This window comes from Hermetia illucens, chromosome 6 (assembly GCF_905115235.1).
Source record: "Hermetia illucens chromosome 6, iHerIll2.2.curated.20191125, whole genome shotgun sequence".
Taxonomy (NCBI): Eukaryota; Metazoa; Arthropoda; class Insecta; order Diptera; family Stratiomyidae; genus Hermetia; species Hermetia illucens.
The window spans coordinates 80,770,130-80,795,166 of NC_051854.1; the positions used below are offsets into that span (position 1 = coordinate 80,770,130).

General features: G+C 43.3%; 1 protein-coding gene across 4 annotated transcripts in view; it reads right to left on the reverse strand.

The window, feature by feature from the left end:
- The window catches only part of LOC119660601 (putative transcription factor capicua), a 132,011-nt gene that overhangs the window by 35,296 nt on the left and 71,678 nt on the right, over positions 1 to 25,037 (reverse strand). Inside the window, exon 1 of one of the 4 annotated variants that reach the window (XM_038069281.1) lies at positions 5,302 to 5,599. The exons of the other annotated variants lie outside the window; for them this stretch is intronic. The gene's annotated coding sequence lies outside the window, so the exon portion shown is untranslated. Of the gene's footprint in view, positions 1 to 5,301; positions 5,600 to 25,037 lie in introns of those variants that run through there. 4 annotated transcript variants of the gene reach the window in all.

A 25,037-nucleotide genomic window follows, 5' to 3' on the forward strand; every position in this document is an offset into this window, starting at 1 on the left:
TATTTCCTCCATCATGGAAGCGACAGAAGTTAGTACTACTGCCTAAGACTGGCAAATCTCCAGGTGAGCCAACCTTCTACTGACCTATTTGTCTTTTGGACACTGTGAGGAAAATGCTAGAGTGAGTTATCTATAATAGATAACTCCCAGTTGTTGAGAGCCAAGTAGGCCTCTCAGATCAACAGTATGGGTTCCGTAAAGCCAGCTTAACCACTGATGCCATCAAAATGATTATTGGCTTGGCTGAAGATGCCATTCACGGAAAGGCTAGTACTAGCAAATATTGCGTGGTGGTGACTCTGGATGTGAGAAATGCATTCAATTCGGCTAATTGGAACCTAATAACCTAATTTCTGGCGAAGATTCGCATTCCCGCTTATTTTGGAGCTATTGTCAACAGTTATTTGCAATAACGGAGGCTTTGGTATGACACCGATGATGGATGGACTCCAGGAGTACGTTGTCTCCTCGGGTGTCTCACAGGGCTCCGTACTGGGTCTACTGCTGTGAAACATCATGTACAACGATGTACTTAATCTTTCCCTTCCGGAGGAAGCCACGGTGAAGGGCTACGCCGACGATATAGCGCTGGTTGTGGTCACAAAGCACCTCGAAGATGGTTAGTTATACTCATGCGAAGCGATCAGTGCTGTTCAGCGTTGGGGGAAAAGCATCGCAGGTTACATTGAACGCTAACAAACTGAGTTCAGTCTACAAAAGAAAGGGGTGTGTTCGGCATTCACGACTGGAATGATGCCCATTGACATCTTGGCAGATGGATGACGAAAATATACAATGCGAAGTATATCTCTCCTTTATCGCAGACGAAGAATGCCGAAAGGGAGAAATCACTAAATAGATGGCAAGAGCATTGGGAACGATCGGGAAAGGGTCAGTGGACACACAGGCTCATCCTTGCCATCATGGAGTGGGTGAAAAGACGGCGCGGTGAGATTAGTTACCATCTTACCCACTTTCTGACGGGGCAAGGAGAATATCGTCAGTAACTCTTTAGGTTTAAACTAGATACCTCACCCGATTGTCCAAATTGCAATGGAGTCCCAGAGGATCCAGAGCACGTATTCTTCCACTGTCCAAGGTTTGTGGAGGAAAGGAACAACTTAGAGGAGACTCTAGGAGAGGTACTCGTACCAGAAAATCTTGTGCGAAGAATGTTAGGAAGACTGGGATGCGATCAACTTCATGGTCGCATCTATCTAGAGCAAACTGCGAAAGACGGAGCAGACTAGAAAAGCGCGGTTACGTACGGCACGTAAAAACGAAAGGGGACCAAGCTAAAATGAGCTGACTCTGCCTATCTTGCTAGGCCGAATAAACCCATACCCCCCCCATAATTTGTGCATACCAAAGAGGCTTTACTCTAGGCAAGTCATAGATCAGAAAAACTGCTGGAATATGGCCATCAGTTGCATCATCTTTGCATCGACTTCAAGGCCGCCTATGATAGCATATCCAGGGTAAAAGTGTACATGGCCATGAGAAAATTCGGTATCCCGACGAAATTGATAACACTGACTAGGTTGACCCCGACCAATAATAGCTATGACGATGAAATCTGCGCATGATTGTCGGCTGTCAACAGAGACTATTTCAGCTTATAAAAATTATTTCGATCGAAACGTCTCACCATAGGGTCAAAGCTCTTACTGTACAAGGCGATGATCTTGTTAGTCCTTATGTATTCCTCAAGGGCTTGGGTTCTTAGCAAGAAAAATTGCGAACTTTTGGGCACTTTCGAGAAACGAATCCTTCCAAGAATTTTTGACACCCTATATGAGGATGCACGATACCGTAGCCTAGATAACGACGAAATCTATTAACGATACCATGACCGTCAGGTTGTGGTTAAATCCGGCTCAATAGGTTACGGTGGGCGGGTCACTTAATCCATATGCAAGAGGATGATCCAGCCCGGAAAGCATATAAGGGTATTATTTATGGTAGAAAATGAAGACGAGGCAGACCTGATATGGAGCGATAGCGTAGGTCAGGACGCCAGACAGCTTTTAGGGATATTGAATTGGTGGATCTCGGTGCACAACTGGGTTATTTGAAGTTCCCTACTAGGGCAGTCCTAGACCGGATACCGATTGTTGCACCGTTGATGATGATGATGATGATTTTCTCGATTGACGTTCCGATCACCGATAACGGCGTTGACCACATTCACTTTGCCGATGATCCGCTTATCTTAATACCGAGCTCCCATCCCATCCCATGCCATTCCAAAACTGGTGTTCTTTGTGATCGACGTATCAGCGCACGTCCCAAATCTAAAATTTTTGCAATGTCGTCCGTCTGCCGTTCTCTATAGTTCTGAGTTTTGGCCGACTATAAAAGACAATGAACAGGGCTTGCGGTAATGGGGACGAAGATGTTGCGTTGCACTGGTGGCGTGACACGTTTTGATCACGTCTGAAATGAGAATATACGTGATCGATATGGGTTTGCACCGATCGTGGAAAAACTATGAGAGAGGCGTTTTCGATGGTGTGGTCAGGTAATTCACGCTAACGAGAATGCACTTATCAATATTGGTCTGAACATCGAAGTCAATGGTAAGCAACCAAAAAGCCGGCCGAAGCAACAGTGGCTTGATACCCTGGATGGGGTTTTAAAGGCCTCGGGATTACATCCTAATTAGGCATTTGATAAAATAAAATGACGAAACCGATCACGACGGGCCGACCCCGCTTGTGAACGGGACAAAGGCTGAAGACAAAGAAAAAGATATGAGGGGCGACCAGTGCACGACAGCTCCGTGTCACATAGCTAAAAATTCCGTTGCCCTCTATTTTTAGAAAGGGATTTAAATAAATCATTTGATGGAAAGCCCTGTATTGATAATAGTCAATCTCATACGCTTCACAGTCTGAGTTTAAATTATAAGCAAATACCAAGAATGTAACCTACATCAAATATAAACAAGTCGGGAGACCGGAAGCTGGGCGCTTCAGATATGAAAAGTTTTGTTTGCTTCTTGTGTGAGTATATTTGAGTGCAGAACTATCCCATTTGTATGTAGCCCATTATGTATATGCATTTAGCATATCAGATTTAGTACTTTGGGTTGTAAATTTACACGGTAAGGCAACTTTGAGCTACTGTAACTTTGTTACTAATAGTATGATTTTGATCAAACTTGGAGATAATATAATATTATATTTTATACTACTACCAACTTTTATAGCTCTGACATAAACTTAAGGGGGGTTTTACTCAATTTTCCCCAGAGTACGGTAATATACTATTATTAACTTAATTTGAACAGATATCGATATGGAGAGTATTTTGAGGCTTGGGTATCGTATAGAGGCTTCAGATTTTTCGGTTGGGTAGTTTCTGAGAATGACTCCGTTAAAGAAATCATCACTTTGCGCCACTCCCTGCCTTTTTAACAAATCTCAAAACTAAGACCAGCTTCGAAAAGTACTAATTGAGACCTTTCATTTGATACTCCACATATACTACATTTGGTGAAAAAAAATTTTACACCTCCCTTTTACATGTATGGGGACCCCCCCCCTAAATCTCAACGTAGGAGGATATCACTCACTGCATGTCAGGAGGTCCACAGTTTCCACCTTCTCACCAAATTTCGTGTCAATCGGTATAGCCGTTTCTGAGAAAAGTGCTTGTGACAGACAGACAGACAGGCAGACAGACATTGAACCGATTTTAATAAGGTTTTGTTTTACAAAAAGGCTGGGGAGAATTAGATTCTTCTTGAATGGAATAATATTTCACTCGAATGTCAATTATTCTCGTTAATTATGACGTCAGCGTCTTATTTGTATGGCTTAGGATGCTGTCAATTCGCAACTTTGACACTAATAGTTGGATTTTCATGAAACATGGCATGTGAGGCTATCCTCTATGTCGGTGCAACATTTAGTATACCTAGGACGAACTCTATGCTGATGCAAGCCCTAGCATGAATTTAAGGGGGGTTTCTCAGTAAATTTCTAAAAGTTAGTAATATACTATTAGTAAGTTAAATTGAGCAGATATCGAAATGGAACATATTTGAAGCCTTGATTTCATTTAAGTGCACCACCCTGATTTTTTTTCGGATTTTTAGGTTGGGTAGTTTCCAAAAATGAGTCCTGTCTCACTTTAAGTGCGTACATTTTGACTCCTTACTCACGCACTTTGCAATTCACACCAAAACTAGTGTCAGTTTCGGAAAGTACAAATTGAGAGCTTTCATTTGATACCCTACACGACTATATCCGGTCGAAAAAAATTTTGAGTTCCCCTTTGCATGTTTAAACTCCACCTAAATTTATGCCACTCGCTGTATGCGTGGGATTTCATAGTTTCCATCTGTCCTCCAAATTTCAGATCAATTCAGCCGTTTTGGAGAAAAGTGCGTGTGACAGACATACAGACATTGAATCGATTTTAATAAGATTTTGTTTTACACAACTCGAACCCACGAATTTGGCAACTTTACTAACAGGGGTAAAAGAAGGTCCTGCCAAATCGTGCGTACAATCTTAAAGCCTTATATTTTTTTCTTCTTTCACACTCCTGGCTAATCTTAATATAAATTGAATTGAAACAGTTTTAATTGGTTTAAGTAGTTTTAAGTAAGTAGAGCAAACCCTCCCACGCCGTTAGTGCCCTATTATTTGCAAAAGTTAAATTGTCTTTAATGAAAACTGTCAATGTATATCTTAAGAATATGCCGGGTTGGTCAAACAAAGAAGGTACATTCATCATTGGCTGCTTTAACTTACACCAAATACAATGGATAGCTATATCTAAGATCTAATCTTATTTCTCATCATAGGATTTTAAGCGGGAAAATATGAATAACCATTTTTAACCCAATAATATCAAACAGAAACAGAACTGATCCCATTTAGTGCTCATATAATACTAACAGTTATCCTTTTCCATCAAAAATGCAAATGCTATTGCACTTTTTGCAACGTAAAGCAACAGTTTTGCCTGTTCTCAGTCGTTGGCCTTTTTGATGAATCATTGCCCTTAAAGTGAATCACCACCGACTGTAAACACGAAGTTCATCTCCATTAACGCATGTTCAAATGTTGCGAACTGCCGGATAAAGATGGTGTTATTGGGTCATCAACTTCAAACCGGTTAGAATGGGACTTTCAATAATCTGAACGCTGGTGAAATTATCGTCATCCGCCTTCACGCTCAACTGAAGGTGATAACTGGCCATAAATTCTACTAGATTGTGGCAATAAATCCTGAATTATTATTTGGATCCGTGTTAGAATGATATTATTAAGATATCCAGTTAAATACCTGTAAAAGTAACTGGAGGCTGACTGTCCTTCAGTAGTACCACTATAGAGCTAAAATCCAGTTGGGATTGCGGATATGGGGACTCCGATCTTAAATTAATCAATCCATTTTTCACTGTTATTAATTTAAATTGTGAAATATAACCATGTCCTAAACTGCACCGAAGAAATTATCCAATTCAAAAATCACAATTTCACTGAGGATCCCCGTTTAGGTTGCGATAGAAACTTTGACTTCCAATGCGAGTGCCGAGTTCGATTTTCGATAAGTCGAAATTCATCACTTTTTAGATTTGATCGACTTTAGATACCATTTCTTGGGACGATGATCACCTTTACACTTTTCAGAACTGAGTAGCAATTCCTTTGGGATGCTTCTGGACCGGGTTCTCACTTTTTCGATCAACAAATATCAATATTTACGGGAAAGCGAGAATACTGCGTAAACGTGCGTAATGGAAAAGCACTCACTATTCGGGGCTTTCTCAGGGGTAAATGCTGCGGGACCGCCTACGGTCCGAGCCGCATTTCTCATTCTTACTTTTTGTTTCTGGCCAAACCGCGTAGCATACACACGATTCTAAAATAAATTCATTAATCTATCTTAATATCATAAAACGGAGGATCTGATGCACTGACCCGGCAGCGAAAACAACTCATTATAAAAATAGACAGAGGAACTCAAATTAAGTCGATTTATTGATAATTTCTGAATAACATTATCCACAAACTAAGAACATTAGAACCCGACGCGGCTGATTACAATAATTACAATTACTTAGTCGTCTTTGGAGTGTTCAGTATGGCCTGACTCAAGATAGAATTGTTGTGCGCAATATCGGTAGCCGTTGCTGAGGCTTTGTTCATGCCCATCATCACAAATCGTACTGAGTAAGTGGAGTTTAATGTTTGGGAGCAGTCCCACTTTGGAGGTTTATTTGGACCCCGAACATGGTGAGTAGCGTATCCACGCTCGCGTTCGTAAATCCAACCATTTGTATGGCATTTCAGAATAGTAAATTTGTACGTTCCGATCAGCGCGCTCGTTGCCATGAATCAGACCTAAGATAAAGAAGATGCGGGGATGTGGGGTTAAAAAGTCTTATTTTAGAATAATGTAGAATTTGCAAAAAAATCATCGAACAGAATAGCGATCACAAGAGCATACGCCCGGACTGTGATGAGGCTACACTCGGATGAGACCTTTTGACTATGTAATTTGCTTGGGCTGGCTTATGCAAGTGGGGTGGGTATTCTAAAGAGCTGAGAAGTTGACACCGTTGACATTGAATACATAATGGAGGCCTAGTAAGGGTAGGATTTCTGAGATAAATTACCGACAGAATATTGCATACTCCTATCGGAAATTAAAATTTATTACGTATTTATTAAACCAATATACATAGTACAGCCATAAGTTCTGTCCGTCAAAAAAATCTTTATTTCTCACGAAGTAATGAACCAAATCAAATGGTCACCACTAGCAGTTATACAGGCCCGAAGTCTGTGAGGCCATGCATCGATCGCTTCACGCACGATATCAAGTGGCATTCCTCGAGCTTCATGCACGATGCTGGCCTTCAAACTCTCCAAATCGGTATAAGTTCGATCGCAGGCAGTCTCCTCTAACTTAGCCCAAAGGCTGTAGTCCAGAGGATTCAAATCTGGGCTGCCTGAGAACCATTCATCCGCGGTTATGAAGTCAGGAACATGCGCCGCTAACCACTGCTGAATTATCTTGGCTTTGTGAGCGGTGGTCGAGTCCTGCTGGAAGCACCACGACTTTCCAGCGAATAGAGATTCACTCAATGGCTCGACTACATCCTCTAACATCTTTTCGTACACGCTCGCTTTAGTTTTGACGCCTCACCCTAGCATGACAGAAGTCGGATGGTGACGACGTTGGACTCGCGGAGCATTTTCTTTGGCTTCATAACAATTGTGAGCATGTACTCGATCATTTTGTCGGTTGAATTTTTTCTCGATGGTAAACATTTTTTCGTCAGAAAATATAATTTTGGGGTATTTTTTACCGGAAAATCTTTGCAGAAGAGCAGCACACCGAGTTCGCCGTATTTTCTATCGTTTTGTCGTTAACATATGATTAACGCACCGCCGGTACGCAACTAGACCGAGATTTTCTCGTAAAATACGACTCACACTTCGAGTTGAAACGCCCATTTTCGCCGATATTCGTTTCTGCGCTCGAGCAAAATATGCACGATATTCGGGTGACGTACGGAGCGCGAGCGCCCCTCCCGCGGTCTATAAATCACATAAGCTGTTTCGCGGTATCGAGCTAATGTCCTAAAAACGAATCGTTCGTTTATCGGTAGCTTTTTTTCAACAAACTATGAATCTTTTTCGGCGTATTCCCACATTGGTGCAAAGCAATAATCGCGATTCTTTTTCGTAGTTAGCGAAATTCATCGTGTTGATATGATTACGTACTCTCTGAGCGCAAGGTTACCAGTTTCGGTGGCCTAGCATTTCTCGCTATACGCATGGACTGACAGAACTTATGGCTACACTATGTATATATTTTATTATTTAATTAAAAAGCAATTTTCGTTATCATAGAGATGCCCTGGCCACCGCGATTGGAACTTGCGTGCGTCCGACACCAAAGTTGCTCGTTCCGCCCCAGCTGAAACAAAAGGGCGAAGAACCAGATGCACGGTTTCCTCCTTCCTGTGAGTCTCGCAAAGCGCCAATGTTGACGAGCTGGATTGTGTGGACTTGAACCCGTGCGAGTCTGCCAAAGGGGCAATGATGACGAGGTGGACTGTGTGGAAACGCTTGGTGGACCGAGGATGCACTCCTACCTTTTTCCTCACACGATTTGCAGTCAAGCACTTTTGGCATGTGATGCATGAATTGATATCCTTGATCATGGACGGTCAGAAATAATTTGCGGTGACTAACTGATTCCTTGTCCGAATGCGTGGCGCTGAATATTAGGACTGCTCATAACTCGGTCAATTGAAGTTGCATTAAGGGCACCCTGATTAAACTCGTTGTCCTAGTTACTTGGCTCGGATAATCGTGAATTACCTCTTGGAGAGACTCCTTTGGTACGAGACGGATGACGGAACGAAATGCTGTGATAGCTGGTGTTTCCCAAGGCTCTGCATTGCGGTCCATCATATAGAACATAATGTATTATGCCGTACTTGGTCTTCGCATGTCAAAGCAGGCAACGTTGACAAACCTAGAACGCTCGTGAAAATCATTAACGACAGCATCAACTCCCTTTATGGACATATCACCAACACTTAAAATTAGCTTGTGTGTGGTGGTCAAAGCGTAGTACATGTTCCAGGGCGAAACGTGGATTGGTACCCACGATGGAGCTTAAAACCTGGGAAAAGCCTGCTGAACCAACACCAACAGCTCTACTACCAAACCCAATCCAATCTCCACCTCCACGTCGTGATCGCTGGGAGTTCTTTCTTAACGAAAAGCTGCAGACGGAGAAGAATGAAGGCGAGTCTCGCGTTCCTCAAAACGGGAAAATTGTTCCAACTGGTCCTCCAGGTTCGTGGTTGGATAGGGCTGACAACCCTACACGGAAAACAACTTGTTATGAAGCCACAACAGCAGCCTCCGACCGGACGGATAACACAACGACGAACCTGGCAACGACAACGGAATAACGATTTGCGCATTTCCTCTTGGAACGTGCCCTCTCTGTACAGAGATGCAGCTGGTAAGCAGCTAGCCGATACCCCGTCCCAATATAGGACCGATATAACAGCATTGCAGGAGATGCGTTGGACGACGACCGGTTTCCTGGAAAAGAGTCACTATACCACTCGGAGTAGGTTTTTTAGTCAACCAAAAAATGAAACCTGTTGTTATCAACTTTGAAAATATAAGCGAACGGCTATGCACTCTGCGCTTGCGAAGCAAATTTAGAAACATAAGCCTCATTAACGTTCACACCCATACAGAGGAGAATGCGGAGTCGGAGGAGGATACCTTCTACGAGGCAGTTGAGCGGACCCTTGAAGCCTGTCCTAGATATAATATCAAAATCATACTTGGGGATTTTAACAGCCAAGTAGGGAAGGAGAATCTATTCAGGCGATACGTTGGCTCCCATAGCTTACACGAAAATACAAATGATAACGGACTGGGAATTATTCAATTAGCAGTGTCATACGAAATGGTTTTTGGAAGTACCTGGTTTGCACCGAAAGCGGTCCACAAATAAACGTGGGCCTCTACTGATGGGACCACCTCCAACTAAATTGACCACGTGTTGATTGAACGCCGCCACTTCTCAGCCTTGATGAATGTCAAAACATATAGGGGCGCCAATATAGACTCGAAGCACTATCTCGTTGGCATGGTGCTCCGAGCTCAAATAACAACACCATCCAGAATCCCCTCTGAGAGTTAACACTGAGGCCATCCACAACACAGCCCTCGGTAACACCTACAACAGGAAAATGGATGATGCAATAACCGCAGTTAACAGAGATCCTAGAGATGAAGCATCAACAATGATCTTCACAATCACCTGAAGAACATTATCATAAATACAGCCACAAAAATACTTCGCTCCAGCCGGAAAAAGAGTCGGAACGGCTGGTTTGACGATGAATGTTAGCTAGCAACGGAACGGAAGAATGCTGCATACCGAATAATGTTGCATTCTCAAAGAGCGGGGGATGCGCAGAGACTTATCGCGAACTCCGGGGAGAGGAGTAACAACTTCACAGACGGAAAAAGGAAGCCTGGGAGAACCGACAGGTCTGTGAACTCGAAAAGTACAGGGAGCAACCGCACCAGGCGCGCAAGTTTTACCAACAAGTCACAGGATGAAGCCTTACACACCTCGATGCTCATTCTGCCGAGACAAAGAGGGAAATCTGATTTCCGACAGAATGGGCATATTGAAGGAATGGGTTGAGTACTTTGATAAACTACTGAACAACCAGAACATCGGGAGGTCCCGTCAACGGAAGACGATGGACAAATACTGCCACCACCAAATATAGAAGAAACAGGAACCGATAGAATTACAGCTGAATTGGTTAAATATGGAGGCGACCAATTACACGTAGGAAGGATAGCGAATCAATGCCTGACGGTTGGGAAAGAAGGATTATCTGTCCCATACATAAAAAGGGGGATATCACGCAGTGCAACAATTATAGAGGTATCACGTTGCTGAGTACCATCCATAAGATATTCTCTATGCGGGAAGCGATGGAAAAACTGTTGGAATATGGACATCAGTTGCACCGTCTCTTCATCCATTTTAAAGTCGCCTATGATAGCATAGAATTACTCTGAAGATCATTCGACATCAACAACGGTGTACGACAAGGGGATGCCCTATCATGCGTCCTCTTTAACCTGACTCTGGAGAAAGTGGTCCGTGATGCTGAGATAAATGCGAGGGGTACAATCCTCTTTAAGTCCACCCAACTATTGGCCTATGCTAACGATATCGACATCATGGGAAGAACGACCCGAGACGTACAAACTGTCTTCATTCAGATCGAGCAGGCGGCAATCGTCGCAAGATCTTGGACTGCACATCAATGAAGGCAAGACAAAATATATGGTGGCAATGTCAGTACCAAAAACCAACCAACCAACAACATCAAACCGCCCTGGTCAAACGGGAAGAATAAAGATAGGAGACTACAACTTTGAGATCGTTAATAATTTCTCCTAAAGAAGAATCCTCCGAAGAATTTTTGACCCCCTACATGAGGATGGACGATTCCTACATAACGACGAAATCTATGAGTGATACCATGACCGTCCGGTTGTGGATAAAATCCGGTTCAATAGGTTACAGCTTTTAGGGATATTGAATTGGTGGGCCTCGGTGCAAAACCGGGATGTCTGTTCCTTATTAAGGCAGGCCTAGACCGAATACCGGTTGTTGCGCCGTTGAGGATGATGACAGTGAAAAACAGAGAGGGACAAAGTTTTATTTACTCCTTTGTGAATTTGAGGATTCCCGAGACTTGATCCACCGGCGCTTAAAGAACGTCGCTACCGCACATATCGGGATACGAGGTTTGATCAAAAAGTTCCATAACTTCTAAAATTGCGCACCTTCATGTTAACGTTGACAGCTGGTTTGGCGCTCACTTTTTGTGGCGAGAACCTGCCTGAGTAATCTCCATTTTGTTTTGTAGTTCTAACATTCTCCAAACAGATTGTTTAGGTATTTTAGTGAGTCTGTTTTTCGTGTTCCGCGTTTTTATTGTCATGATCGTGAATGAGGTGCAACGTGTTTGCGTGAAATTTTATGTTAAATTAGGCAAATCTCATTTTCTCAATTTCAAGGAAACTTGTCAAATGGTGCAGCAACCCTTCGGTGATGAAGTGATGAGTCGTTCACGGTGTCACGAGTGGTTTTAACGGTTTAGGGAAGGCAGAATATCAACGGAAGATGACTCTCGCTCAGGAAGGCCTTCAACCTCAATTGACAACTTCATATGGCCAAAATGAATGTACTTGTGCGTTTCAAACGTCGTTTGATTCGAGAGATGCCAGAAGAGTGCGACATTTCATTTGGGTCATGTCAGGAAATTTTGACCCAAAAATTGGAGATGAGAAGGGTTTCAACCAAGTTTATTAAGGTGTTACTTACTGTTTTCTTCGATTTGAAGGGCGTCGGCCATCATGAATTCCTCGTACAAGGTGAGACAATTAATCGTTATCGGTACCTCCAAACCCTGAGAACTTTACGCCAGAAGATTCGTCGGAAGAGGCCAAAACTCGATGAAAACCCTTCCCCTTCCCTATTCTCTTGACATGGCTCCGTGTAACCTCTGACTGTTCCCAAAACTAAAGTACCCAGTGAAAGGGCAGCGATTTCAGACGATAGAAGAGATCAAGGAAAAAACGCTAGAACAGCTCAACAGCATACATGAAACAGAATTTTCCAGATGCATGGAACAGTGGAAACACCGGTGGGAGAAGTGTATTCGCCACCAAGGGCAGCATTTTGAAGGGGATAAATTAGAACAATTATAAATATTTGTAATAAAGATTTATTGAGAAATCCTAGAGCTTTTTTGATCAGACCTCATGTGTAAGTTGAAAATGTGAGAAAAACCCGGAAATTGACTTTCCAACTGTTCACGGATCTCAAAAGTGAAGACGAGACCATCTGTGAAGTTTCCACGGTCACTTCCGACTATCGTAAGAATGGATTTGGGAAGGCCTCTACGGTCCTTTGAAAGAATTTCAGAACTCCCAGTTGTAATCCTTGATGCAATTTCACAAAAAAAGGAAATTTTTCTAGCTCCAAAACCGGAGCTCTTGTTACCTGACAATTAAAAGGCGGTTTTCCCTGGCAAATCAATAAGAAATTTGAAAAAGATGAAGCGAATTTTTGAATTAATATTATTACCAACATCAATATCATGTTCACTTCAAAGACAAAGGCACTAAGAAGCATCCTGGGAGCTACAAATGAATATATACATATACAATATATACAATGAAAATACGTCAAAAGATATTCAAGAACAAAATCCATAGTGTCAGATCATTTAAGAAGCCGGGAAAACTATGGAAGAACTGATTCGAAATCCATATTGCATTATTAGATGATGTTTCTGACAGACTGGAGCGATCGTTAATAGTAGAGTTGTATATGAGGCAGGATAGGAGTAAGCTTTAAGGCAGTCTACTCATAATGGTTTACCTCCATATAACAATAGAGGGCATGTTTGACACATATACCTATGCTGTCTTTAGCTATGATTACTAGATAGAAAATAGGTCTAGTGCATGCACCTTTCTTTTTCCCGTTCACAAGCGTTGTCGGCTCGTCGTGATCGGCTTCGCCATTTGGCTCAAACAAATGCCTGATCTGGATGCAATCTGGAGGCTTTTAAATTCCCATCCAGCGTATCAAGCCACCGTTGTTTCGGCCTGCATGCACCAGAAGCAGAGAATCCTTGGGTGAACATCTATTACTGGACTAGGTAATGACTACGATCCCTTTTAGTTTTCCAAAGAACAACGGACAAGCAGCCTTATAGTCACTAAGTCTTTAGGAGATATTCATACCAGCCCCACTCTCACCTATCACATACAGAAGAACCGCAGCTCTATGTGCATGTACTGTAGTATAGTAGCTTTCAATGACAACAACAACTTAACAGTTTTGTACGCACAAAATGACGATGGAAAACTTATTGGCTCCATTGAAATCATTCCATAGTTTTTTCGCCCAAGTGGAACCGAAGTTGTATCTGGTAGCCCCCCATCTCCGCAACTGCTACAACCGATCATGACTTTCGTACGATCGATCCGAGCAGAGGGCGGACGATGGAGTGATTCAGCTTCTCAGTCAGTGGTAGCTGGCGAAGGCAAAGTCAGATTTTTCAATTGACGATCGATGATGATTTTCCCGATTTGCGATCAAGATCGCTACGTACTACCTACATAATGTGAAAACGTAAATAATAAGCTGCGATTTCCGGCGGCATATATGCTACTATTATCAGATACGAGTACATATGTATCTGATAGATACGCTCGCCCACGCAAACTCGTTCTTGTGATCACGTCGCTGCTCGTATGAAAGATAGTATGCGACTGCGTCATCCACATTTTCAGGTTTTTTTTCAATCTTTTTTCTTCTATTTTAAATACGAGCGCAATCTATTGGAAATTAGTTTCCATTTCATATCTTTTTTCTTGGTCTTTCTTTCCAAGCGTATGGTACTCGATTGTACATGCATGTGTACATATGAATTTATTTGAATTTTAACGCGGTGTTTAGATAGCATGATTTGCTCGCGATAACAATTAAACCAAACTCTGAACAGCTTCATTGAGTTATTTTTGTTTATTTAAACGCAAGCTAGCTCTTGAAGCTTTTGCGATAGGATTCGATGTGACTTCTCTGTAGTGTTTTCTTTTATAATCGGAAATAAAATTAGAAGCACATGTGATATCTGAATGACATTTAAAAAAAAATGCAATATAAAATTGATTTGCAGGTTTCAGAATACAAAAACAAGTCGTGGGCTTTACGTGTGAAAAATTCCGCAATTATCTTATGTGAGAAATTTTGGAGCATAGCTTTGAGATATACATGTTCATGTCATTCTTCAATATTAAAGGGGGAGTAATTAATATAAGCGCAATTCTGCTCTACATTTACTAGTTTTAAAAGTGGTAAGATTTCTACCAAACTTCCTAGTTTTGTGATTGATATTGTCATTGATCTTCCAAGAATACTTGAATCGAATTAGTAATTTTATTTGAGCAAGTATTCAAGGGGGTCGTAATTTGGGGTGCATACCATATATATATATATATATATATATATATATATACCAGGCGTACCAGGTTTATCCTCACCTGAGTTGCAAACGCAGAGCTGCATGCGACCAGGCGCGTGTCATGGGTTGCGGATAATGACATGACCCACCGGGTCAGCTACGAATATCGCAAGTTAATCTTGTTAATAAGTAGCCGCGGACAAGCAGAACGTTTCCCTTTGTGTTCGTCCTCCCTTACCGATTCTTCCCGTTCAGGGGGAGTAAACCTCCTTAACAAATCCGTAATCCGGGGTGAAGGGATCGACGCGCCTATCGGATGAATTGCAGTGACGTTACACTGTATTTCAGCGGCTCCCCTCCAAATACCTTCCCTACCTTTGGAGGTAACCATGGGGCATTGCAACATTGGGGCTCTGTTGCAGGGCTGACTGGTTCCCCATTACTCGTGGGAATAAAATTGGGGACTTTGGTTTAAATTCTTTAAATGGGACCCCAGGGACACGAAGACAGTACCCAACACGGTTAAGGGTCGTTCAACAACATCAGAGCGGCTCTTCGCCCTTGGATGTTTTGGCGGTTATGCCGTCAACCACCAGGGACGGGAGACCTAGGCGTCGTATGGTTTGGACGAACCAACTCAACGAATTTATCGTCCGCGCCTATTACCGTGTCACGGATTTGGAACGGAATCCATCAGGGTACAGACATCGACTACATGACGCGTTCATAACCCGATTTCCGGAGCTAAGTCATGTTCCGGAACAGAACGTCGTCAACCAGTACCGGGTGATCGTGAATAACAACCGAGTTGCCTTACCAACTAGGCAACAAATCTTCCAAGAGGTTTCACTTGAGCTCGGGCTGGAGTCATCAAATTACCGGACTAGTCAAAGGAGTAACACAAGTACTCCACCTGTAAGGCACCCCATGAATCCAGTAGTCAGGAGAAGCTTAGTAACTGGGGATGTCGACCCAATTTATAATGAGGCTTTGACCGCATTCCAGGTCGCATTCACAGAGTATGCTGAGATTCTCCCAGACGCTAGGCCAAGGATCCCAAAACTGAAGTTTACTTCGGCAACTACTAACATCATTGCTGCCGTTGACAGAATTTTGGCTGATCGTTTGGCTAGCGAGATTACTGCTACAGAGGTTCACAGCCTGATCTACGTTGCAGCTGCCACGGTTATTCGTCTCCATAACCAACATCTTAGAGCGAATAACAGAGGTATGCGCAGAAGGACTTTACCGTTCTGGGTGTTTCGACTCAACAAAAGAGTCGAAAAGTTGAGAAAGGAGATTGGTCGTGTGACGCAAGCACTCCTTGGAAATCCATCACCAAAAGTGCACAGATGCGTTGCGAACATCATTGGAAACTACCATCTGTCCAATGATATGCCAATCGAAGAAATCCTCGAGGTGCTGAAGCAGAAACTTGCGGTATGCTCCAATCGCATCCGTAGGTATCAGAAAAGCTTTCAGCGAAGGACAGACAACACCTTGTTCTTCCAGAACCAACGAGGATTCTACAAAAATCTCATCAACTCAGGTAGGGAAAGTAACCTCAATCTGGATCAGGCAGAAGACTTCTGGAGAAGTGTTTGGAGCGAATCCAGTCGTTGCAATTTAGAAGCAGCGTGGCTCCCACACCTTATGCGTTCATGCGAGGCCCTCCCCGAAATGACCATGCCTGACGTAACTGAAGTCGACGTTAAAGCAGTCCTTGACAAGGCAGGTAACTGGAAGGCGCCAGGAGTTGACAAAATTCACAACTTCTGGCTGAAGCGGTTCAAGAGCACTCACAGGATATTGGCAAATCAATTTAATCAGATGATTGCCGATCCTGATTTAGTTCCACCATTTTTCACCAAGGGGATAACTTTCCTCATCCCCAAGGAACAGGGTGTCTCTTGCCCTTCAAAATGTCGACCAATTACTTGTCTTCCTACCATCTACAAGGTCTTCACTTCAGTTCTGTGCGCGAACATCTCAAAACATCTTGATGTTCATAAATTGATAGCTGAGGAGCAAAAAGGATGCGCAAAAGGCTCCCGAGGCTGCAAAGAACAGCTTATAATCGATACGGTAGCTGTAAAGCAGGCTGTCCACCAAAAACGAAACATCTCGACAGCCTACATCGATTATAAATCAGCCTTTGACTCCATATCACATTCGTGGTTACTACAAGTGTTACGCTTGTATAAAATCAACCCGAATGTTGTTCTTCTTCTGAGAACAGTAATGAAGAATTGGAGCACGAAGCTATCGGTATCTTCGCAAACATCAGGAGAGATACCAATCAGGCGTGGCATTTTCCAAGGCGACTCTCTAAGCCCACTGTGGTTTTGTTTGGCTTTGAATCCGCTATCCCATCTTTTGCATGAAAGCAAATACGGGTTCCAAGTCAAGCATGGCATATTGTCGAAATGTACATTAAGCCATTTAATGTACATTGACGACATCAAATTGTATGCCAAAGACGAGAACCAACTTCGCTCCTTGCTGGACATCACCATTCAGTTCAGCAGGGATATCGGCATGCAGTTGGGTTTGGAGAAATGTCGCATAAAAACAATTGTTCGGGGAAAACACACCGACAACGAAGGATACAGCCAAAATAACATCCGAATTGAGGGCATGGATTCGGACGACGTCTACAAATACCTCGGCATATTGCAAGCAACAACACCTGCTGTGGCAATAATTAAATCTAAGTTGCTGGGGGAATTTGAGCGGCGTCTGGATCTTGTCCTTAAAACTGAGCTGTACGGGAAAAATAAAATCATGGCAATCAACATCTTTGCCATTCCCGTCCTTCTATACACTTTCGGTGTGATACAGTGGAGTAATACTGATTTAGAATCTGTCAATAGACGGGTAAGGGTAGTTCTTGCAAACAACAACATGCACAATAGAGCTGCCGAAAAATTGAGGATCACTATCCCACGTCATCAGGGAGGAAGGGGGGTACTTGATTTAAAAACGTTGCACTACAATCAAGTGCATTCTCTTCGTGAGTTTTTCTATGAGAAACAATCCTCTAGCCAAATACATCAGGCTACCGTCATGGCAGATAATAAATTATCTCCTTTGAACTTGAGAAGCAGAGAATGGGATCCCATGTCGAATGTTACTTCAGTCCAACAGAAGATCGACATGTGGAAAGAGAAACCCATTCACGGAGGTCATATAAAAAATTTGTTGTTGTCAGGCATTGACATCGAAGCCTCCAACAAATGGTTGACAAATGGTGTACTTTTCTATGAGACCGAAGCATTCCTAACTTCAATTCAGGATGCTTCGCTCCCAACAAAAAATTATAAACGGTACATTCTTCACGACTCCTCAATCACCAACTCCAGTTGTAGGTTATGCAACTGTGAAGAGGAGACCATCCAGCACATAACATCTGCGTGCAGGATGTTGAGCGGTACCGAGTACACCAATCGTCATAACTCCGTCTGCAAGATTCTCCATCAAAACCTTGCGTTGAAGTATAACTTAGTGGCAACCTACCATCCTTACTATAAGTATACTCCGCAGAGAATCTTGGAAAATGATCGGGTCAAATTACTGTGGGACCACACTATCGCCACCGACCACAGTGTTAATCATAACAGACCCGATCTAGTTCTGCTTCTGAAGGAAGAACGAGCGTGCTTTATAATCGATGTAGCCGTACCGTTGGACCGGAACACTGTTGAAAAACAGCACGAAAAAATCCGGAACTACGGCCCCTTGGCAGATGATATGAAGCAGACTTGGAGACTACAAAAGATCCAAGTAGTCCCAGTAATAATTTCAGCGACGGGATTAGTCCCGCAGAACTTACATAAAGCACTGAAAACGCTCGATCTTAGGGCTGGACTATACATAGAGATGCAAAAAGCAGTTATCCTTGCAACCTGTGCTATAGTCCGAAGAGTCCTGTCCGGTAACAATCTGACCTAATGGGTTTCAGTCTTGATCCGCACTGTCTTCAATATAAGATCCATGTCTCTGTAGTGTAGGACCTCCGCGTCATTGGCTGAAGTGTTTGCGACAATCGAGATGTAGCAATACATTTTCGCATGGTCGCACACACTTTGCGTTAAAACGCATCATCGCTGTGATGCGGGCCTTTGGATGTTGCCTTCAGCCCATCCTTAGGTTGGTCGCCCCTCGGTCCGGTTGGGCGGGAAGAGGGTCCGTGGGCTTTTTGAACTATATATATATATTTAAAAAAGCCCACGGACCCTCTTCTCGCCCAACCGGACCGAGGGGCGACCAACCTAAGGATGGGCTGAAGGCAACATCCAAAGGCCCGCATCACAGCGATGATGCGTTTTAACGCAAAGTGTGTGCGACCATGCGAAAAAGTATTCCTACATCCCGATTGTCGCAAACACTTCAACCAATGACGCAGTGGTCCTACACTGCAGAGACATGGATCTTGAATCGAAGACAGTGCGGAGCAAGACTGAAACCCATTAGGTCAGATTGTTACCGGATAGGACTCTTCGGACTATAGCACAGGTTGCAAGGATAACCGCTTTCTGCATCTCCATGTATAGTCCAGTCCTAAGATCGAGCGTTTTCAGCGCTTTATGTAAGTTCTGCGGGACTAATCCCGTCGCTGAAATTACCACTGGGACTACTTCGATCTTTTGTAGTCTCCAAGTCTGCTTCATATCGTCTGCAAAGGGGCCGTAGTTCCGGATTTTTTCGTGCTGTTTTTCAACAGTGTTCCGGTCTAACGGTACGACTACATCGATTATAAAGCACGCTCGTTCTTCCTTCAGAAGCAGAACTAGATCGGGTCTGTTATGATTAACACTGTGGTCGGTGGCAATGGTGTGATCCCACAGTAGTTTGACCTGATCATTTTCCAAGATTCTCTGCGGAGTATACTTATAGTAAGGATGGTAGGTTGCCACTAAGTTATACTTCAACGCAAGGTTTCGATGGAGAATCTTGCAGACGGAGTTATGACGATTGGTGTACTCGGTACTGCTCAACATCCTGCACACAGATGTTATGTGCTGGATGGTCTCCTCTTCGCAGTTGCATAACCTACAACTGGAGTTGGTGAGGAGTCGTGAAGAATGTACCGTTTATAATTTTTTGTTGGGAGCATCCTGAATTGAAGTTAGGAATGCTTCGGTCTCATAGAAAAGTACACCATTAGTCAACCATTTGTTGAAGGCTTCGATGTCAATGCCTGATAACAACAATTTTTTTATATGACCTCCGTGAATGGGTTTCTCTTTCCACATGTCGATCTTCTGTTGGTCTGAAGTAACATTCGACATGGGATCCCATTCTCTGCTTCTCAAGTTCAAAGGAGATAATTTATTGTCTGCCATGACGGTAGCCTGATGTATTTGGCTAGAGGATTATTTCTCATAGAAAAACTCACGAAGAGAATGCACTTGATTGTAGTGCAACGCTTTTAAATCAAATACCCCCCTTCCTCCCTGATGACGTGGGATAGTGATCCTCAATTTTTCGGCAGCTCAATAGTGCATGTTGTTGTTAGCAAGAACTACCCTTACCCGTCTATTGACAGATTCTAAATCGGTATTACTCCACTGTATCACACCGAAAGTATATAGAAGGACGGGAATGGCGAAGGTGTTGATTGCCATGATTTTATTTTTCCCGTACATGGGACAGCCGATTCAAAGCCAAACAAAACCACAGTGGGCTTAGAGAGTCGCCTTGGAAAATGCGACGTCTGATTGGTATCTCTCCTGATGTTTGTGAGGATACCGATAGCTTCGTGCTCCAATTCTTCATTATTGTTCTCAGAAGAAGAACGACATTCGGGTTGATTTTATACACGCGTAACACTTGTAGTAACCACGAATGTGATATGGAGTCAAAGGCTGATTTATAATCGATGTAGGCTGTCGAGATATTTCGTTTCTGATGGACAGCCTGCTTTACACCTACCGTATCGATTATAAGCTGTTCCTTGCAGCCTCGGGAGCCTTTTGCGCATCCTTTTTGCTCCTCAGCTATCAATTTATGAACATCAAGATGTTTTGAGATGTTCGCGCACAGAACTGAAATGAAAACCTTGTACAGGGTGCGGCAGCATAACTTCCTTTTTTAAAATGCGCGCCACTCAGTTAGTTGATGTCATAGCGGAGCGCTAGTGGTCTCGTTCAAGAGGGGATACTGTAAAGTTTTGTCCCGACACGGTTCAGTCGCCATCATGCGTTGGAATAGTGAGGAGTGTGCCTTTGCCGTTGAGGTTTACTTTTCAAGCCAATGTTCGGTTATTGCAACACAGCGTGCATTTCGGAATCGCTTTAATTTAGCCCCGTTGGCTCCCGTCCCAGACCGCAAATCAATTGTTACATGGGTCACTACATTCAAACAAACTGCAAGTGCGACAAAAGGAAGAACTGGAGTCCCTCGGCCCGTTAGATCACCTGAGAACATTGAAGCAGTGAGAGCGTCAATGTTGCGATCGCCACGGCGTTCTGCGCACAAATACGCATCTGCCCTTGGGCTATCTGATCGTTCTGTGAGAAGAATTCTTCGTGATGATCTTTATTTTCATCCCTATAAGATGGCGATAGTGCAGGAAGTTTCAGAACGTGACTTCAATTTTCGGATGAACGCGTGGGAGCTTCTTCTTGATGTCGTTCCCGAGGGTGCTATTGTTTTTTTAGCGATGAAGCCCATTTTCATTTGTGTGGGTCGGTTAACAAACCAAACATGCGCTACTGGGCTGACACCAACCCTCGAGAATTGCATCAAAAGCCTTTGCATTCACCCAAAGTCACAGTGTGGTGTGCAATTTCCTCAGCTGGAATTATTGGTCCCTGGTTTTTTGAGGAAAATGAGGTTACAGTGACAGTGAATTCGGACCGGTATGTAAACATGCTACAGAAATTTTTTTTCCCACGGCTGGATTTGGAGGACACTTGGTTCCAACAAGACGGTGCAACAGCACACACTTCAAGAACATCGATGGCTGTTTTGAGGGAACACTTTCCAGAGCGCCTTATCTCAATTAGAGGCGATTTGGAGTGGCCGGCACGCTCTCCCGATCTGTCCCCTTGTGATTTTTTTCTTTGGGGTTTTTTGAAATCCCGTGTTTATGTGAACCGTCCAAGAACCCTACAAGATTTGAAGACCACTATCTAAGAAGAAATTGTCAACATAACACCTGCTATGCTAACAAGAGTCATGACAAACGCCACAAATCGGTTTACGCAATGTATGGAGAATGGGGGACGTCACCTAACAGATTTGATCTTCAAAACAATGTAAATAAAAACTTTAGACATGTACCTACATTATAATAAATAAATAAACATCTTCCGATGCATACAATAGTTTTTATTGAGTTTTGAAAAAAGGAAGTTATGCTGCCGTACCCTGTAGATGGTAGGAAGACAAGTAATTGGTCGACATTTTGAAGGGCAAGAGACACCCTGTTCCTTGGGGATGAGGAAAATTATCCCCTTGGTGAAAAATGGTGGAACTAAATCAGGATCGGCAATCATCTGATTAAATTGATTTGCCAATATCCTGTGAGTGCTTTTGAATCGCTTCAGCCAGAAGTTGTGAACCCCTGCCTTCCAGTTACCTGCCTTGTGAAGGGCTGCTTCTAAATTGCAAAGGCTGGATTCGCTCCAAACACTTCTCCAGAAGTCTTCTGCCTGATCCAGATCGAGGTTACTTTCCCTTCCTGAGTTGGTGAGATTTTTGTAGAATCCCAGTTGGTTCTGGAAGAACAAGGTAATGTCTGTCCTTCGCTGAAAGCTCTTTTGATACCTACGGATGCGATTGGAGCATACCGCAAGTTTCTGCACCAGCACCTCGAGGATTTCTTCCATTGGTATATCATTGGACAGATGGTAGTTTCCAATGATGTTCGCAACGCATCTGTGCACTCTTGGCGATGGATTTCCAAGGAGTGCTTGCGTGACACGACCAATCTCTTTTCTCAACTTTTCGACTCTTTTGTTGAGTCGAAATACCCAGAACGATAAAGTCCTGCTGCGCATACCTCTGTTATTCGCTCTAAGATGTTGATTATGGAGACTAGTAACCGTGGCAGCTGCAACGTAGATCAGGCTGTGAACCTCTGTAGCAGTAATCTTGCTAGCCAAACGATCAGTCAAAATGCTGTCAACGGCAGCAATGATGTTAGTAGTTGCCGAAGTAAACTTCAGTTTTGGAATCTTTGGCCTAGCGTCTGGGAGAATCTCAGCATACTCTGTGAATGCGGTCAAAGCTTCATTATAAATTGGGTCGACATCCCCAGTCACTAAGCTTCTCCTGATTACTGGGTTCATGGAGTGCCTTATAAGTGCAGTATTCGTATTGCTCCTTTGTTCAGTCCGGTAAGTTGGTGACTCCAGACCGAGCTCAAGCGAAACCTCTTGGAATATTTGTTGCCTAGTTGGTAGGACAACTCGATTATTTTTCACTAACACCCGATATTGATTGACAACGTTCTGCTCCGGAACATGACTTAGTTCCGGGAAGCGGGTTATGAACGCGTCATGGAGTCGATTCCGTTCCAAATCCGTGACACGATAATAGGCACGGACGATAAATTCGTTAAGTTGGTTCGTCCAAACCATACGACGCCTAGGTCTCCCGTCCCTGGTGGTTGACGGCTTAACCGCCAAAACATTCAAGGGCGAAGAGCCGCTCTGGTGTTGTTGAACGACCCTTAACCGTGTTGGGTACTGTCTTCGTGTCCCTGGGGTCCCATCAAAAGAATTTGAAAAATTATCCCCAATTTTGTTCCCACGAGTGTTGGGGAGGCAGTCAATATATATATATATATATCACAATTTTTATATACATGTTTTGCTTGCATGGGTCTTTACGTTTGAGCTTTGTAGTCTTTACTCCTCCCATGCTACAACAAATGTGGAAAGAAATGTTGGAATTAGAAAATATCATTTGAAAACCCCTAGTTATGTGTGGAACTCATGTTATACCAATTTGAGAATCTTTCTGCTTTGGTGGGAGCTTGCTTATGATAGGCAATCGCACCATTGATTATTATTATTACTTGGTTGCTAATGATTGCAATTATAAACTTCAAAATCATTGTTTATTCTAAAAATTTTACCTGAAATTAGCTACGTCATTGCGTATCCAATTACAATATAATGTCAAAATTTTCTTGGTAATGTACGTTAATACGTAGAATGGATTGAGCTGATTTCTCCAAACTTTTCTGTCGGCGTTGAAATGAAATCTGTTTACTAAATACCTAGACTGTTGGGCTAACTGTTGCTTGACCTCGGGGGAATCCGCTGGTGGTGTCATTAGGTGTGCCGATTAACCACAAGTCCGATTTCTACCATTGTCGAACTTCAAATGAAGTGACATTAACAAGCTCACCATTAAATTTGACAGACTATTTTTGGAAAATCACACTTGTTACGCTCAACACGAGGTGATGAACTGTACTGCATTCTCCAATTGGCATGGATGTTTTCAGGTTTATCGGCAGTTACGTCTTTATTGGTTAACGTTGGTATCCGCCGCGGGGTAACCACAATGAGAGCCCCGTTGAGACAAGGAACAACGTCTCGAAACATACGTGGGTCTGTCCAGACTGGATCACTTTCAACCAAATTGACCACGCGTTGAATAAAAGCCGCCACCTGTCAGACTTGATGAATGCCAAAAAATATAGGGGGCCCATATAGACTCGGATCACTACCTTATTTGCAAGCCTTTCCCAACACGGCTTCCCGTAACAGCTATAAGGAAGAAATGGATCTCGCAATAATCGCAGCCAACAGATGTCCTGGAGATGAAGCATCAACAAATGATCTTCACAACCACCTGCGTTATCATTGATACGGCCACAAACATACTTGGCCCCGCTACAAAAAAGTCGGAACGGCTGGTTTGACGATGAATGTAAGCTAGCAACGGAACGGAAGAATGCCGCATACCAAGTGATGTTGTATTCTCAAAGAACGCGGGCACCCGCAGAGACTTATCGCGAACTCCATTGAGCAGAGAAACGATTTCACAGACGGGAAAAAGGAAAGGAAAGGAAAAGGAAGGAAAGGAAAGGAGAAGGAAAAAAGGAAGCCTGCCCTCGAAAAGTATCGGCAGCAACCGCACCAGATGCGGAAGTTTTACCAACAAGACAGCAGGATGAAGCCTTACACATTTCGATGCTCATCCTGCCGAGAGAGAGAGACAGAATAGGCATATTGAAGCGATGGGTTGAGTATGTTCATGAACTGCTTAACCATCAAAATATTGGCGAGTTGGCGGTCCCGCCAACCGAAGACGACGAACAAATGCTGCCACCACCAAACACGGAAATACATTGGCTTAAAAACCATAAGTCGCCAGGAGCCGATGGAATTACACCAAGCGGTTCATCAACTGATACTCAAGGACCACGAATCAATGCCTGACGACTGGCAACGAAGCATTATTTGTCCCATACATAAAAAGGGGGATATCACACAGTGCA